Source organism: Rhineura floridana, chromosome 2 (genome assembly GCF_030035675.1).
Source record: "Rhineura floridana isolate rRhiFlo1 chromosome 2, rRhiFlo1.hap2, whole genome shotgun sequence".
In the NCBI taxonomy this organism is placed as follows: domain Eukaryota; kingdom Metazoa; phylum Chordata; class Lepidosauria; order Squamata; family Rhineuridae; genus Rhineura; species Rhineura floridana.
This window is the reverse complement of record NC_084481.1, coordinates 234,442,985-234,456,524: the sequence shown is the minus strand read 5'-3', so window position 1 is coordinate 234,456,524 and position 13,540 is coordinate 234,442,985. Positions and strand designations below refer to the sequence as shown.

At 40.3% G+C, this 13,540-nt stretch overlaps 1 long non-coding RNA gene across 1 annotated transcript; it reads left to right on the top strand.

The window, feature by feature from the left end:
• The first annotated feature begins 2,791 nt into the window (after positions 1 to 2,791).
• LOC133377846 (uncharacterized) lies at positions 2,792 to 13,307 on the top strand. Its single transcript, XR_009760800.1, has 3 exons — positions 2,792 to 2,901; positions 11,217 to 11,308; positions 13,236 to 13,307. It is a non-coding gene; the product is annotated as an uncharacterized LOC133377846 (long non-coding RNA).
• The last annotated feature ends 233 nt before the right edge of the window (positions 13,308 to 13,540 follow it).

The following is a 13,540-nucleotide window of genomic DNA, read 5'->3' as shown; positions in this document are numbered from 1 at the left end:
TTAGTTTTTACCTCTTTAGTCCCTTTTAATATCACTCCCCTATATTTCTTAATTGCATTTTATGTATTTGTATCTGTTTTAATGGTTTTGTGATTTTATTGGCCATGATTTTCTTGTGAGCTGCCCTGAGTGCCCTGTTGTAGGGTAGAAGGGCAGGATAGAAATATTTGTAATAAAAATTAGAAATAAATAGTCCAGTATCCTATTTCCCACAGCACTCAACCAAATGCCTCTGGGGGGCATACAATACAAGCAGGGCATTAAGGCAATAGCCTTCTGATGTTGCTTCCCAACAACTCATATTCAGAGGGATTCTGCCTCTAATCCTGGAGGTAGTATTAAAGCCATAATGATAAATTGTCATTGATATCCTTATCTTCCATGAATTTGTCTAATCCCCATTTAAAACTGTTAGGATTAGTGGTTATCACTCTTGCAGTAACAAATGTCATTGTTTAACTATGTGCTGTATGAAAAAATACTTCCTTTTGTGTGACCTGAATTTCTCATCATTCATAGGATAACCTTGTGTTCTAGTGTTATGAGAAAGGGGAAAAAACTTAACTTTCTCCACACCATGCATAATTTTGCAAATTTAGACTATGCCCATTCTCACATTTTTTTCAACGTTTGTTGCTGTTATGTGCCTCCAAGTGGACTACGACTTATGGCGATCCTATGAATCAGCGACCTCCAAGAGCATCTGTCATGAACCACCCTGTTCAGATCTTGTAAGTTCAGGTCCGTGGCTTCCTTTATGGAATCAATCCATCTCTTGTTTGGCCTTCCTCTTTTCTACTCCCTTCTGTTTTTCCCAGCATTATTATCTTTTCTAATGAATTGTGTCTTCTCATTATGTGTTCAAAGTATGATAACCTCAGTTCCATCATTTTAGGTTCTAGTGATAGTTCTAGTTTAATTTGTTCTAATATCCAATTATTTGTCTTTTTCGCAATCCATGGTATGCCCAAAGCTCTCCTCCAACACCACCTTTCAAAATTTAATCTTAATCCCCAAATGTTGTAACCTGTTGACATAGGGGAATTGCTTCAGGCCCCTGATAAGTTAGCTTGACCTTTTCTGCGCCTTTTCAAACTCTGCAATTCCATTTTTGAGATGTGACAACCAGAAGCGTCCACAGTATTTCAAGTGCAGTCGTACCATAGATTTGTATAAATGTATGACAATATTTATGTTTTAAATTTATAAACTGCTTAATTAAATAAACTGAGTTGTGTACATGGGTTTGTGCAGGAGGTTGGACTTGATGGCCTTATAGGCCCTTTCAAACTGACTATTCTATGATATACAAAATAATTGCCAATAATACACAGATAAAATCAGCAAAATTTTAAAAAGTAAGTATACATAACTTAAATATGTCTGGGTAGGTCTGAAAAAAAGTAGGCATTTTAGAGATTATAATGATGATGCTTGCCAAATGTTAATAGTCAGATGGCGAACATAACCTGGTGGGCCCCTCTTTTGGCAAATCTATTTATGCATATTAATTACTGGTCTTTTTCCCCTAGCTTGGTTAGAAGCTATCGCAATACCAATATTTAAGAAAGGCGCTAGGGAAAACCCATCAAATTATCGACCTATCAGTCTATTGTTGATAGTGGGTAAGTTATATACTAGTTACTTGAATCTGAGGCTTGCCACTTGGATAGAGGATGAGAATATTTTGGGAAATGAACAGGCAGCCTTTAGAAAGGGTAGATTTACCATTGACCACTGTGTAGTTTTAAACCATTTGGCTCAGAAATATACAACCTCTTTTGGAAATGGTTTGTTTACAGCATTTATCAATCTGAAGTCAGCTTTTGATTCAATCCCAAGAGACAAACTGTGGCTCAAATTGTTTCACTCTTCTATTGACAAGAGTAGCCAGTGTGGTGTAGTGGTTAGAGTGTTGGACTACGACCTGGGAGACCAGGCTTCGAATCCCCACACAGCCATGAAGCTCACTGGGTGACCTTGGGCCAGTCACTGCCTCTCAGCCTCAGAGGAAGGCAATGGTAAACCACCTCTGAATACTGCTTACCATGAAGGGTCACCATAAGTAGGGATCGACTTGAAGGCAGTCCATTTCCATTTTTTCTATTGACAAGATATTGCTTTATCTTATCAAAAGTTGCCACCAATGCACTATGCTTCGAGTAAGGTGTGGATTAGAAGGTAACCTGACAAATTCTATTTCTGTTACTAAGGGAGTCCATCAAGGTTATATACTAGTCCTTCCTTATTCAATCTCTGTTTGAATGATTTGACTGGATATTGTTTAAGTTCTGATTTCCACCCTCCAAAGTTGGCAGAGACTAAATGCACTTTACTTTTATGTGCATACAATGCTGTGCTTACGTCTCTATCAAAAATAGTGTCATGAACCTGTATATGTTCATGAGTTATTAAAAAATTATATGTAACATCTTGGTTCAAGCAAAGAACTCTGGGAGTTCCAACTGTTAGGAAAAACAGGCCTTTGAAAGGGTAAAAATGTTAAGTTTCGGTTTCCAGCTGAAGACGGTTAGAGAAGCCTAAACAGAAGCACCTGCTATCTGTGCTGATTAACAAGTGCCTGTCACTCAAGGCCATTCTTGGCCTGTGAAGTTTGAAACACCGTTTGGGAGGGGGGCCTGGAAGGCGCGAAAAAGTGAGAAACATCTAGAAAGGGATTACATCAGAAATCTCCTGATTGGTTAAATCAATCCTGGACCGTTGGGATTCTTTTCCTTAAGTACAGGGCTAGAGACCCATAGCCTTTGTTCCCTCAGGAAGGTTCTGAAAGGTTCCTTCGGAGTGTTGCCTATGGGAGGTAACCTATGCAGGGTTCCATTGCTTTGTGTTTAACATCAATCTCTCTTAGGAGAGACGCCACTTCAACCATCTACCTCACGTGTAAGTATTAGGTTAGAAAGGTTGTTATTTTCCTGTTGTGTGTATGAACTCTCTTGTATGTACCTAAACCCCTGTTTGGGTGTATGGTCTTAAAGGATTACTTGCTGCTATATTTTGATGTGCACTTATATATTTTAATAAAGCTACTTCTATTTAACCTGGTGTGTTCATTGAAAGAAAGGGTGGTTCTGAATTCAGCACCTTGACCATCTCAGTCACGTAACTACCGAAGAGGGAAAAAGAAGTTAAAAGCTTGATTCTACTTTGTGGGTTTTACTAGAGGTTTCCTGACAAGGAGTGTAAGTTTGGCTCTTGTCTTTTAGGACCTTGGTTTACCTATTGTTTGGGCTCAGAGATCCCCTGGCTGTGAGTGGAACCAGTAAAAGGGGTGGTGGCAGCCTACCTTCTACCTTGCAGGGTTGGTGTTGGAATACACAGCCTTGGCAAGGGTGAATTGGTATATTTTGGTTCCAGAACAATTGCCCTAAGGGTGGGGAATTGGGTCTGACGCATGGTCCTTGTGCCTTGACGGCTGGGATCCATGACGAATAGGACTGAAGCTTTTATTATGTGTCTTCATGGCCTATTGTAAGGACAATTTGCTGACAATTAATTTTAGTAAAACCAAGATTATGGTTTTCTCTAGGTGTCCTCAGTCAAATAAGTGGATTATTGGCAGGCAACATATAGATCAAATCAAGCAATTTAAAATTCCTGGGTGTCACTTTCCCCCCACTCTCTCTTGGGCTATCCACAGAAAACATACAGTGCAGGTAGCGCAGAGTACTACCAAGGCAGTTTTTCGTTTTTTCTATACAAAGGGGGCCCAATATATTCTAGCGGCCATCCAGCTATTTAAGGCTAAAATTCTGCCTCAGTTACTGTACCGTGTTCCAATTTGGATCCAGGGATTTAATCCAGTTGTGGAAAGAGTCCTTTCAAAATTCCTGAGATCTCTATTTGGAATGCCAAGGTGTGTCACAGCTGTGGGTTTATGTCTTGAGGCCGGCCTTGTTTCTGTCGAATGCGCTGCATGGTCCTCTGCTTTTAGATACTGGCTTAAGGTTGTCTTCAGCGATCCTTAGGTTATTTAAATCTTCTTTTGAAAGATGCTTACACCAGGTCTAGGTCTAAATTTTTTATCGTTAAATTGCACTCATTAGGTTTTTCTTTTGATTTTATCCATACACAAAATTTTAGGACTGTTAAATACATTTTAGATCAATGAATTAGGGATATCGACTTTCAACTTTCTATATCAAATGCTTGCAAAATATGCTTCTCTATCCATCTTGGTCTGAGTTTCCAGTTCCCCCAAAATGCTAATTATTTGGAGAATCTGACTGTTCCCAAGTATTGGCATGTATTCTCCAGGGCCAGGTTTAATTGTCTCTCTTTTGCTCTCTTGGAAGGGCGATACCAAGGTGCCCCTTATGTGGACCGGCTGTGTCCCTGTGGTGACGAAGTTGAAACTTTGACTCACGTCTTTTTTGTATGTAATTTTTATAGGGAGGATCGTGATAGACTACTTGGCCCTATTATGAGGAACTTTCCTGGCAGGCCATTGACCTGGAAATATTTTGAAATGTTTCCTAGCTGATTTTAATAAGTCTACAACAGTGCTGGGGAGGAGTCAGTGGTCGTGGTGCACGTTGGCACCAACGACATGGGGAAATGCAGCCGTGAGGTCCTGGAAGCAAAATTTAGGTTGCTAGGTAGGATGCTGAAAGCCAGGACCTCCAAGGTGGCTTTCTCTGAAATGCTACCGGTTCCACGCGCAGGACCAGCCAGACAGGCCCAGCTTTGCAATCTCAATGCGTGGATGAGATGATGGTGTCAGGTGGAAGGGTTTAGATTTGTTAGGCACTGGGGAACATTTTGGGACAAGCCGGGCCTGTACAAAAGGGACGGGCTCCACTTGAACCAGAATGGAACCAGACTGCTGGAACTTAAAGTTAAAAAGGTAGCAGAGCAGCTTTTAAACTGACTGAGGGGGGAAACCCGACAGGAGCTGAGAAAGGTCCGGTTCGGAATAAACCTCCCCCCTGGGATAAAAACCAAAGAAATTATGAAATTTTAAAAGGGGTAGGCCTAGAAGTAGGCATTGTGAGAGCAGGGGCATAGGATATAAATTCAGAAGAGCAAAATTACCACAGGCCAAACCACAAGTGCCAAAGACACTTGAAGAGACACTGCTTACAAGTGCCTGTACGCTAATGCTAGGAGCCTCCGAACCAAGATGGGAGAACTGGAGTGCTTGGTCTTAGAGGAGAGCATTGATATAGTGAGCATAACGGAGACCTGGTGGAATGGAGAAAACCAGTGGGATACGGTTATCCCTGGATATAAACTATATCGGAAGGACAGGGAAGGACGTATTGGTGGCGGAGTCGCTCTATACGTGAAAGAAGGCATTGAATCCAGCAAGCTCGAAACCCCAAAAGAGGCGGACTCCTCCACAGAATCGTTGTGGGTGGTGATACCGTGCCCCAGGAGGGACTTAATACTGGGAACGATCTATCGTCCCCCTGATCAAAATGCTCAGGGAAACCTTGAGATGAGATATGAAATTGAGGAAGCATCCAAACTAGGAAATGTGGTAGTAATGGGTGACTTCAACTACCTGGACATAGACTGGCCGCATATGTGTTCCAGTCATGACAAAGAAGCAAAGTTTCTAGATATTCTAAATGACTATTCCCTAGACCAGTTGGTCATGGAACCAACCAGAGGGACGGCAACCCTGGACTTAATCCTCAGTGGGGACCAGGACCTGGTGCGAGATGTAAGTGTTGTTGAACCGATTGGGAGCAGTGACCACAGTGCTATTAAATTAAACATACATGTAACTGGCCAATTGCCAAGAAAATCCAACACGGTCACATTTGACTTCAAAAGAGGAAACTTCACAAAAATGAGGGGATTGGTAAAAAGAAAGCTGAAAAACAAAGTCCACAGGGTCACATCACTCGAAAATGCTTGGAAGTTGTTTAAAAACACTCTATTAGAAGCTCAACTGGAGTGCATACCGCAGATCAGAAAAGGTACCGCCAGGGCCAAGAAGATGCCAGCATGGTTAACGAGCAAAGTCAAGGAAGCTCTTAGAGGCAAAAAGTCTTCCTTCAGAAAATGGAAGTCTTGTCCGAATGAAGAAAATAAAAAAGGACACAAACTCTGGCAAAAGAAATGCAAGAAGACAATAAGGGATGCTAAAAAAGAATTTGAGGAGCACATTGCTAAGAACATAAAAACCCACAACAAAAAAGGAATGGAAGCCTCTCTTAGACTTTTTGTTGAAAGATCAAAATAAAATGATGATATTGGGATTTGACGATTAACTAAGATAGCTTATGGAGAAAAGTGATCCTGTATGTATATATTAAGGGACAGGTTTGATATATATTATATACTTATAGCTGATCTGCGACAAATCGGAAGTCAACTATTTTATTTTATTTTATTTTGTTGTATTGTTATGTTTATGTTTTTGTTGTTTGATTTTGCTTTGTTTGTCTTTTGAAAATTTTGAATAAAAAATTATTAAAAAAAAAAGAATATGAGGAGCACATTGCTAAGAACATAAAAACCAACAACAAAAAATTCTATAAATACATTCAAAGCAGGAGACCATCTAGGGAGGCGATTGGACCCTTGGATGATAAGGGAGTCAAAGGTGTACTAAAGAACGATAAGGAGATTGCAGAGAAGCTAAATGAATTCTTTGCATCTGTCTTCACAGTGGAAGATATAGGGCAGATCCCTGAACCTGAACTAACATTTGCAGGAAGGGATTCTGAGGAACTGAGACAAATAGTGGTAACGAGAGAGGAAGTTCTAGGCTTAATGGACAATATAAAAACTGACAAATCACCGGGCCCGGATGGCATCCACCCGAGAGTTCTCAAAGAACTCAAATGTGAAATTGCTGATCTGCTAACTAAAATATGTAACTTGTCCCTCAGGTCCTCCTCCGTGCCTGAGGACTGAAAAGTGGCAAATGTAACGCCAATCTTCAAAAAGGGATCCAGAGGGGATCCCGGAAATTACAGGCCAGTTAGCTTAACTTCTGTCCCTGGAAAACTGGTAGAAAGTATAATTAAAGCTAGATTAACTAAGCACATAGAAGAACAAGCCTTGCTGAAGCAGAGCCAGCATGGCTTCTGCAAGGGAAAGTCCTGTCTCAGTAACCTATTAGAATTCTTTGAGAGTGTCAACAAGCATATAGATAGAGGTGATCCAGTGGACATAGTGTACTTAGACTTTCAAAAAGCGTTTGACAAGGTACCTCACCAAAGACTTCTGAGGAAGCTTAGCAGTCATGGAATAAGAGGAGAGATTCTCTTGTGGATAAGGAATTGGTTAAGAAGCAGAAAGCAGAGAGTAGGAATCAATGGACAGTTCTCGCAATGGAGGGCTGTAGAAAGTGGAGTCCCTCAAGGATCGGTATTGGGACCTGTACTTTTCAACTTGTTCATTAATGACCTAGAATTAGGAGTGAGCAGTGAAGTGGCCAAGTTTGCTGACAACACTAAATTGTTCAGGGTTGTTAAAACAAAAAGGGATTGTGAAGAGCTCCAAAAAGATCTCTCCAAACTGAGTGAATGGGCGGAAAAATGGCAAATGCAATTCAATATAAACAAGTGTAAAATTATGCATATTGGAGCAAAAAACCTTAATTTCACATATACGCTCATGGGGTCTGAACTGGCGGTAACAGACCAGGAGAGAGACCTTGGGGTTGTAGTGGACAGCACGATGAAAATGTCGACCCAGTGTGCGGCAGCTGTGAAAAAGGCAAATTCCATGCTAGCGATAATTAGGAAAGGTATTGAAAATAAAACAGCCAATATCATAATGCCGTTGTATAAATCCATGGTGCGGCCGCATTTGGAATACTGTGTACAGTTCTGGTCACCTCATCTCTAAAAGGATATTATAGAGTTGGAAAAGGTTCAGAAGAGGGCAACCAGAATGATCAAGGGGATGGAGCGACTCCCTTACGAGGAAAGGTTGCAGCATTTGGGGCTTTTTAGTTTAGAGAAAAGGCGGGTCAGAGGAGACATGATAGAAGTGTATAAAATTATGCATGGCATTGAGAAAGTGGATAGAGAAAAGTTCTTCTCCCTCTCTCATAATACTAGAACTCGTGGACATTCAAAGCAGCTGAATGTTGGAAGATTCAGGACAGACAAAAGGAAGTACTTCTTTACTCAGCGCATAGTTAAACTATGGAATTTGCTCCCACAAGATGCAGTAATGGCCACCAGCTTGGACGGCTTTAAAAGAAGATTAGACAAATTCATGGAGGACAGGGCTATCAATGGCTACTAGCCGTGATGGCTGTGCTGTGCCACCCTAGTCAGAGGCAGCATGCTTCTGAAAACCAGTTGCCGGAAGCCTCAGGAGGGGAGAGTGTTCTTGCACTCAGGTCCTGCTTGCAGGCTTCCCCCCTGGGACCTGGTTGGCCACTGTGAGAACAGGATGCTGGACTAGATGGGCCACTGGCCTGATCCAGCAGGCTCTTCTTATGTTCTTATGACAGTGGCTAAGTTCCTCTTCTCTGTCCAAAGGAGTCGCAAGAGGATTCTTCTTTCTTAACTGTTATTTCTTTTATGTTGTACATTTATATTCCTGTATCTTAACTATTCCGATGTTTAATTGACAATTTTATTTGAATGGGTCTGTGACCGTATATTAATAAACAAACAATAGTCAGGTAGTTCCAAATCTGCCACACTAAAGTCAACTTGTCACAGATGCAGAATGAATATTATAGGGCATATTAAAATTAACACGTCTGCGTAGGCTTACCTAAACAAAAAGGTTTTTCGCAGGTGTTGAAAATAGTACAATGAAGGAACTTGCTTAATATCAGTGGGCAGAAAATTCCAGAGGGTAGGTGTTGCTACACTGAAGGATCAATTATTTGCAGTACAAGTGCAGAACCAACATTATGTGACACTTGTAATGCATCAGTTTAATGGGCTGAAGTGGTTAAGTAGACATATATGGGACAAGGCTATCCTTCAAGTAAACTGGTCCCAATGTATCAAGGTTTTTATATGCTAATAGTAAAACGTTCAACTTGGCCTGGTAAAGGGGCCTGCCTGTTGTTCTTTGGGTGTTAAGGTTGCTCAGCCTCTGATGAGGGATTCTGTAAAAAGCCTTTTCAAAGTCTAAGGGTTATATCCAACTATGTTATAGTACACTCAATGAAATTAATGGATTTAAATTGTTTATTTATTACATTTATACCCCACCTTTCTTTTCATGATAGAAACCCAACGTGGCTTACATATGGTTTCCAGGCTGTCTCCCATCCAGGCACTGACCAGACCTGACCCTGCTTACCTCATGTGCCTTCAGACCATAGCCTGGGACTATAGCCATGAAATGAATCATGTCCATTAAATTTGGTTGATCTACTTGGAGTACAGCTCTAAGTATATAATGTCTACTGGATCACCTTTATCCATATGTTAATTACTTTTTCAAAGATGAGACAGGACTTAACCTTTGGATAAGACATGCTGATGCTACACCAGCCTTATTTGTTCTTCCATATGATTGATAATTTTATCTTTAATAATGCTTTCCACCACCAGTATGCTTCTATACTTATAGAATGGGCATAGGATAATGCACAGTTAGGAAACAGACATTGGTATTTGGATAATCTCTTATCGATTTAATCTATTTGCACAATCAAATAGCAACTCAAGAACTAACTACAAAGATACTTTCAAATAAATAACTCTATTCAAAAATATCTAAAGTTATTATCTGGGAGGCATCAACAGCAGTGAAAAAGGGCTTGATGATCCAGAGAGCTGCATATTTTAAAAAGTAACACAAAAATTACATAACTAGATTTTTAAAAAATCCTGCAGTTGGAACAAACATAAAGAAGCAATTAGGTTTAATTACCTGCACTCCAAGAAAACTCTTTTTGAGAAGGGCAATAAATCATAAAGTAGTATCGGTGTGTAAGAAAAAATATATAACAATTATGTAATTGAAAGACAGTGATAATATTTATATAACACTAAAAGACATCACTAATAAATTTAGAAGATTTTATGAGGGACTCTGTTTTTCAGAATACCCCTCTGAACAGGGAATTGGATCTTTTCAAGAAAAAAATTAAGCTGCCCTGTCCAGTCTAACAGATAAGTTACAAAGTCCAATTATATTTAGTGAGCTCTGCCCAGCTGTTGTAGAAGTAAAAAATAGTAAGAAACAAAAACTGAAACATGTTGCTTGCATAAGTATTCAACCCCCCCTCACATTAATTTTTTGTAGAATCACCTTTCACTGCAATAAAAACTTTGTCTTTTGGGGTAGGTATGTACCAGCTTTGCACACAGCGCTGGAGAGATTTCAGCCCATTCTTCTTGGCAGATTTGCTCCAGGTCGTTTAGGTTGGTTGGACAACACTTGTGGACTGCAAGTTTCAGATTCTCAATGGGATTAAGATCAGGACTTTAACTGGGCCACTGCTGGACATTCACCTTTTTTTCTTGAGTCATTCTAATGTTGCTTTGTGCTTGGGATCATTATCCTGATGAAAAGTGAATTTCCTCCCAAGCTTCAGTTTTTTAGTACGCTGAAGCAGGTTCTCCTTCAGCATTTCCCTGTGTTTTGCTCCATCTATTCTTCCTTCAATTTTAACAAGATGCCCAGTCCCTGCTGATGAGAAGCATCCCACAGCATGATGCTGCCCCCACCATACATCACCATACTTCACTGTAGGGATGGTGTGTCTTGAGGCATGCGCAGTGTTAGGTTGGCACCACACAGCGCTTTGAGTTTTGGCCAAAAAAGCTCTATTTTGGTCTCATCTGACCACAAAACCTTTCCCCACATCGCAGCTGGGGCACTCTCGTGCTTTCTGGCAAATTCCAGATGTGCTTTCAGATGGTACTTTTGGAGTCACGGCTTCTTTCTAGCCACCCTCCCATATAAGCCAGTGTTATACAGAGCCCTTGATAGGGTTGACTGGTGCACCATAAGTCCATTCCCAGCCACTGAACTCTGTAACTCCTTCAGAGTGATTGTTGGTCTCTCTGTGGCTTCTCCCCCAAGTCTCCTTCTTGTTTGAGCACTGAGTTTTGAGGGACAGCCTTTTCTTGGCAGTGCCTGGGTGTGTAACGCAGCTTCCACTTCCTGGTTATTAATCCAACTGTACTCACTGAGATATCCAAACACTTGGATATTATTTTGTACCCTTTTCCTAATCTTTGTATTTGTCTCACTTCTGTAGAATGCATTATCTCACTTCTGTAGAATGCTCTTTGGTTTTTATTTTCCTTCAGATCCACAACCTGACCAATGATCCTTCAACAGTGGAATTGTTATCCTGACAATTGTGACAGCAACTTGAATGGTTCACAGGTGGAGGCCAATGGTAAGGGAATTGTGTCCTCGATAGGGCAATTTCTTTCATCTGTGTAAACTGGGAGTTTCCATAGCACAGGGGTTGTTGAATACTTACGCAAGCAATGTGTTTCAGTTTTTTATGTTTCTTACAAACATTTCCCAACATAAAACCAATGTCACCTTACAATAATTGATTTTGAGTTTCAGTGTTGCAAAAAAAAATATACAGAATGAAATTGCAATGTACCATTTGTAATTCAGTAATATGAGAGCATTGGTCAGGGGTCTGATTACGTTTGCAAGGCACTGAATATATATAATTTAGAAAATATGGGTTGATGAGAAGGACTTTCAGCACAGGTTAAGATGATGTACATGAATCCAAACACATATGTCTCAGTAAATGGTGTGTGCTCAGACACATTCTAACTGTAAAGAGGTTCATGACAGAGAAATCCCTTAGCCCTACTATTTGTTTTATCTGTAGAACCCCTGCCTGAAGCAATAAGAATTAACAAGGAAATAAAGTAGTGTGAGAGGAGTTCAGAACTAATTTCTAAGCAGATGGCATTGCATTATTTGGACATGAACCAGCAAACTCTTTTGAACATATTTTATTTTCTGAGGTCTTTTGTGCAATCTCTGGTTACAAAATCAACTTAACACAACCTGAATGGAGGGTTTCAATTTGGATAAAATTACAAAAGATAAAATAGTGAAGCAATACCAGATTCTGTGGGAGACTCCCCAATCAAACATTTAGGGATCTGGATTATGCAAAATTTGGAAAACTTTACTGTCTTCGAGTGTGATAAACTTACACATTGAACTTGTCAAGGACTATCAATACCTTGGCGCAGTTCTTAACCAAAATGGAGACAATATTCAAGAAATCAGAAGAAGGCTAGGACTGGGGAGTGCAGCTAGGAGAGAACTAGAAGAGGTCCTCAAATGCAAAGATGTATCACTGAACACTAAAGTCAGGATCATTCAGACCATGGTATTCCCAATCTCTATGTATGGATGTGAAAGTTGGACAGTGAAAAAAGCGGATAAGAGAAAAATCAACTCATTTGAAATGTGGTGTTGGAGGAGAGATTTGCAGATACCATAGACTGCAAAAAAGACAAATAATTGGGTATTAGAACAAATGAAACCAGAACTATCATTAGAAGCTAAAATGATGACAGTGAGGTTATCATACTGAGAGCTTTCTGCTATAGGGCGGTCTAGAAATGTAATTAAATAAATAAATAAATAATACTTTGGACACATCATGAGAAGACATGATTCACTAGAAAAGACAATAATGCTGGGGAAAACAGCAGGGAGTAGAAAAAGAGGAAGGCCAAACAAGAGATGGATTGATTCCCTAAAGGAAGCCACAGACCTGAACTTACAAGATCTGAACAGGATGGTTTATAATAGATGCTTTTGGAGGTCACTGATTCAAAGTGTCAGCATAAGTCGTAATCGATTTGAAGGCATATAACAACAACAACCTTAACATGAGTCTGGCATCATGGGTACATTTGCAGATTTTCTCAATAGGAAAAAATATCCATTCTAAAAGTGGCAGTATTCCTGAAGATACTGTTTTGTTTTTTGGAAAACATACCACTGCATGTGCCACTGAACGTGATGACTAAAGGACAAAAGTTAATGACAGGTTTTGCTGGGGGAAGGGAAACTAGATGCAGGAAAAACTTTGTCACAATTGAAAAAAGGGGAATAGTAGCAATGCTAGCACGTCTAACAGAATGGTTCCATACAGACAAGGCCATAATTTCAGAGCAATATAATATTTCAACAGAACTAAAAAATACACTTAAAAATACAGCAAATTCAAGAAGGAATTGATCAAAACAAACCCATGCACAAAAAAATGGAATCTAAGCCCAAGGTTATGACCATTAACATCTGCACAACATTATTTATTATTATTTATTTATTAGGTTTATATCCTGCCCTTTTTCCCAGTAGAAGAATGAGCCAGCTGTGCCTCTGCACTCTTGACACCTACGTGATGGAAATGGGAAAGTGCTTACCCAGTGCTGTACTCTGCTGTTGCTGAGGGCATGTCTCCCCAGTGGTAGCCACACTGCCTCATTGTGGATGCAGCCACAGCAAGTGCCCCAGGGGCAGCTGCCCCATTGGCTTCTAGCCAAAAAGGTTGGACGAAAGGACTCCAAATCTTATTCAGCTCCATAGAAAGATGGGACCACTTTCACCCAACCCCCCGTCTACTAGTGTGTCTGCC